Here is a 5,125-nt window from a genome sequence, read left to right as displayed (position 1 = left end):
AATGTTGGAGAGGATGCAGAGAAAAGGGAACCCTCTTACACTGTTGGTGGGAATGTGAAATGGTGCAGCCACTCTGGAAAACTGTGTGGGGGTTCCTCAAAGAGTTAAAAATAGACCTGCCCTACGACCCAGCAATTGCACTGCTGGGGATTTACCCCAAAGATAAAGATGCAGTGAAATGCTAGAACACCTGCACCCCGATGTTTATAGCAGCAATGTCCACAATAGCCAAGCTGTGGGAGGAGCCTCGGTGTCCATCCAAAGATGAATGGATAAAGATGTGGTTTATGTATACAATGGAATATTACTCAGCCACTAGAAACGACAAATACCCACCATTTGCTTCAACGTGGATGGAACTGGAGGGTATATTATGCTGAGTGAAATAAGTCAATCGGAGAAGGACAAACATTATATGGTCTCGTTCATTTGGGGAATATAAAAAACAGTGAAATAGAATAAGAGGGAAAGGAGAGAAAATGAGTGGGAAATATCAGTGAGGGTGACAGAACATGAGAGACACCTAACTCTAGTAAACGAACAAGGGGTAATGGAATGGAAGAAGTGCGGGGGCATGGAGTGACCGGGTGACACACACTGAGGGGGGCACTTGACAGTATGAACACTAGGTGTTGTGGTATATGTTGGCAAATTGAACTCCAGTAAATAAATAAATAAATAAATAAATAAATAAATAAATAAATAAAAATAAATAAATGCAGGAAAAATGGACCAGGAAAACCATGTGCACATGAAGATATGTCCTTTTATTTGGGGAGAAAACCCTCCACAGATGACACTGATTTACCACTCACTGAACAGTTCTGGGGCACATAACCCTTCTTACACCATTCTCTGGCCAAAAAATGTAATTATAGTAACTGATTTAGAAAAATCATATAAAACACTTTCAAGGTAGGATAGTGTGTTATACTCCCTCCTAATTTAAGCGATTTCAGCTAACTACCTAAATAAACAGAATTTCTATTAGCAAGACGTGGGAAGGGGAATGGCTTTAAAAAAGATAAGGAGCCAAAGGCAGAAAGAATTACAGAAACAAAGGAGTGATAAACAGTATCAAATCCTGCAGAGAGATCAAGGTAAGTAGTGACTGAAAAGTGATTATTACATGAGGTATCCAGAATCCAAAGCTTCTTTCTAACAAATGAGAAATCCGTGGACACCATCTTTAGCTTATGAATGAACAAAAAGTGTGGGCCAGCTTACCAATGAGGAGTTGGAGAGAGAAAACATTAGAAAATAACACAAGATACAGAGATTTGATCTTTTCAAAAGAGAGTTCTTTATACTAACAATAGGTCAAAATGCTAAAGCTATGGTAGTTACAGGTCAAGGAAAATTTAAAGAAGAAAATTAATTGATGGATCTTGGGTAAGACCTGGGATATACTTAAAAGGGCCGTCCTTAAAGACCATAGTGCCATGGTTTAGATCAGGAATTCTGGTGTCCTGCAACTGTAGATACAAATTCTGCCTCTGACAATTGATCCCTCTGGAACTCAGTTTCTCCACTAATAAAATGAATCTAATAAAACAGTTACTATCTTATGGAATTTTATAAAGTAAAAATGAGATAGTATGCTTAGTACAGTGGTTTGCATGGTGAATAAATAATTATCTTTTAATATTATCTTTGCTTGATAAACATTTTCTTAATAACAGGTATTTATTTTTTCATATCCAATATTTTATTTGATATAGAGATAAATGCATGTCTTATGACAATAATGTGTCTTGAACAATGTATTATGAATAATTTCAATATGAATATATGACATGCATGATAAATTGTACAAAAAAGAAAACAATCCACAGATGAGATGAAGCAAGGTGAAATTTATTAAACAGTTTCAGCCTGATGATCTCTATTTGACCGGTGAAATAAAATATCCAGGTAACAAGAATATGTAAGTTAGTATGAGAATATTAATGTTAGAGATTATTTGGTTGTGAGAATTAAGTGGTCGGGGAAATGCCTTGAAATCGGTAACAAGAAAAAAAATGCCTGTTAATGTAATAAGAAGGGAAATACCCCAATTAATCTCCATCTAAAGTACTCATTTTTTCTCTTTTTATATAATCACTCCCCTGATCATTATAATAATTCTATTTTCTTTATATTTTTCCAATTAAATGCTTTCTAACTCTAGAATATGAACCACAGAACAATCTAGCAACATACACAGAAAACCTGTATTTGATTTCTTGTTTTGTGGGTTTTTTAGATAGGGTTGGGGAGAGGGGCAGAGAGAGAGAGCAAGGGAGAGAATCTCAAACAAGCTCCATGCTGAGCATGAAGTCAGATGTGGGGCTTCATCTTACAACCCTGAGATCATGACCTAAGCCAAAATCGAGGGTTGGACACTTAACTGACTGAGGCACTCAAGCGCCCCAAGAAACCTATATTTGTACCACTGATTCTCACCTTTCTTCATTTTCTATCTTTAGGTGATTTGAAAATCAGCTCTTCTGCCCAAGTCAAGGGATGCATTAAATAATTCTGTGGTTTCTGAGTTTGTGTTGCTGGGACTCTCTAGTTCTTGGGAAACTAGAGCTTTTCTCATGTTGATTGATATTTTCCTTGATCTATTTAGGGATCATCCTGAAAAATCTCTTCATTTTCTTTTTGATAATCTTTGATTCTCACCTACATTCTCCTATGTACTTCCTACGGGCCAACCTGTCCCTCATTGATGTGGGACTTTCCTCTACAACAGTCCCAAAGATGATTGGGGACCTTTTAAATGAATACAAGATAATTTCCTTCCAAGGTTGCATGACACAGATATGCTTCATCCACATCATGGGAGGAGTGGAGATGGTGCTGCTCATAGCCATGGAATTTGACAGGTACACGATGATCTGTAAGCCTCTTCACTATCTGAACATCATGAACTCTAAAATATGTGTTTCATTTGTAATCACTGGCTGAGTGATTGGAGTGATCCATGCTATGTCTCAGTTTGATTTCATTATAAACTTGCCTTTTTGTGGTCCTAATGAAGTAGACAGCTTTTACTGTGACTTTCTCAGGATCATAAAGCTTGTGTGCACAGATGGAGCCAAGTTTGAGTTTATTATTGCTGCCAACAGTGGCTTCATGACTATGGGTGCCTTCTTCCTGCTAATCCTTTCCTATGTCTTCATTTTGGTCATTGTCTGGAAATGTGCTTCAGGAGATGTGTCCAAAGCGTTTGTCACACTGTCATCTCACATCTCTGTGGTGGTTCTATTTTTCACTCCATGCATGTTTCTCTATGTCTGGCCTTTCCCCATATCATCAATTGACAAATACTTGTTCATTGCTGACTTTGCTATCACCCCGGTCTTGAATCCTGCCATCTATACATTAAAAAACAAAGACATAAAGGTAGCCATAAAAAGACTGAGCAAATGGGGACATTATCTCAAATTTTGCTGACTGAATCTGGTTGTGAAACTCTACACCTATATATCCATCAGCCTATTCGATATTTTCACTTAGGTTTCTGATACTTAACACATCCAGATCTGGATATAACATCTTCCTCATTGGATAGATATCTAATACTTCTGTAGAGCATTTACTCCTTACCTTTACTACCATAGAAATTGTGAATCCACTACACTATGGGTTATTTTAGCAGACAGCATCACTATCTACTAAATAATATTTATAATTGACATTATGATCATTTTGATCATAGAAGGATATAATTACATCCTTCCTTTTCCCAGAGGTTTGCAAATGAACTGTAAACTTGCTTTGGATAATGTCAGAAATCATTATATCATATATGCAGAAATCATTATATCATATATGCATAGGACTAGTAATCTATCTAGTTGCTCAGGTTGCACTTTCTCAGAAGAAGATCCAAAGACAAAAACTGATTGTCAGTAATTTATGTGAAAGTTGATTTTTGGAAACATCATTAAGGAAATGGAAAGTGAGACATCAAGGATGCTTATGTTGACAAAGGTAACTGAGATTCAAGCCTATTATGGCCTGCTAGGGGACTCTATAAATTGTGGCTTAGAATTATCCTAATTGAAGGTAAAGAAAGCTGGAATACTTTTTCTTTATTTTCAAAGAGTGCATTAATTCCTTGACATGTCTAGGTTTTCCGACACAGAATACTGTGCTTTAAAGGAATCTGTCAGATAGACTTTTGGGTGCTGGCAATAAAGAATCAGTCATCTCTTTGTTTGGAAATAATAAATGCCAAGGTATATTCCACTTTTCAAGACAGTCTCTACTTAACATCACTTCATCTTGCTATAGATTTTTAAAGCAATAGCTAGATAAGATAATGCTGGGTTGAGAATCATTATTATAAAAGTCATTATGGATTTTCATTATAGACCTCATGTTAAGTGCTAACTTCAAGTATTTAGTCCCTACTGAGGCCTATCAACTAGCCAGAAATGTTTTTTCTTTTGTTTGTTTCTTTTCTTATTTCTTTCTGTTCTTTTTCTTCTCTTTTTCCTTCCTTCTTGTTTTCTTCTTTTTTCTTTTTGTTTTTAAATTCCTTTATTTAAGTATAATTACCATATAGTGTTATATTAGTTTCAGGTGTATTCAATATGATTCGACATCTCAATGTATTACTCAGTGTTCACCACGATAAGTGTAACTACCATCTGTCACCAAGAAATGTTATTACCATCTTATTGACTATATTCTAGATGCTGTACATTTCATCTCTGTGATTTATTTATTTTGTAACTAAGAATCTGTATTTCTTATTCCCTTTTATTTATTTCACCCATCCATCTACTCATCTGCCCTCTGGCAACCACCAGATTGTTATCTGTATTTAAGAGTCTGGTTTGGTTTTTTGTTTTGTTTTATTTTGCTTTGTTGTATCTCTCTTTTCTTTGTTCATTTGTTTTATTTTTTTAATAAAATAATTTTTTATTGGTGTTCAATTTACCAACATACAGAATAACATACAGAATAGCTCATCCCATCGAGTGTCCCCCTCAGTGCCCGTCACCCACTCACCCCCACCCCCTGCCCTCCTCCCCTTCCACCACCCCTAGTTCGTTTCCCAGACCTGCCCTACGACCCAGCAATTGCACTGTTGGGGATTTACCCCAAAGATTCAGGTCCACAATAGCCA

The 5,125-nt window shown here is 36.3% G+C and overlaps 1 pseudogene; it reads left to right on the top strand.

The window, feature by feature from the left end:
- Positions 1-1,009: 1,009 nt before the first annotated feature.
- On the top strand, positions 1,010-3,441 carry LOC140622578 (olfactory receptor 4F15-like; annotated as a pseudogene).
- The last annotated feature ends 1,684 nt before the right edge of the window (positions 3,442-5,125 follow it).

Source organism: Canis lupus, chromosome 32 (assembly GCF_048164855.1).
Source record: "Canis lupus baileyi chromosome 32, mCanLup2.hap1, whole genome shotgun sequence".
NCBI classification, from domain to species: Eukaryota; Metazoa; Chordata; class Mammalia; order Carnivora; family Canidae; genus Canis; species Canis lupus.
Note: the sequence above shows the minus strand (reverse complement) of the source record. Positions and strands in the feature narration are given on the sequence as shown.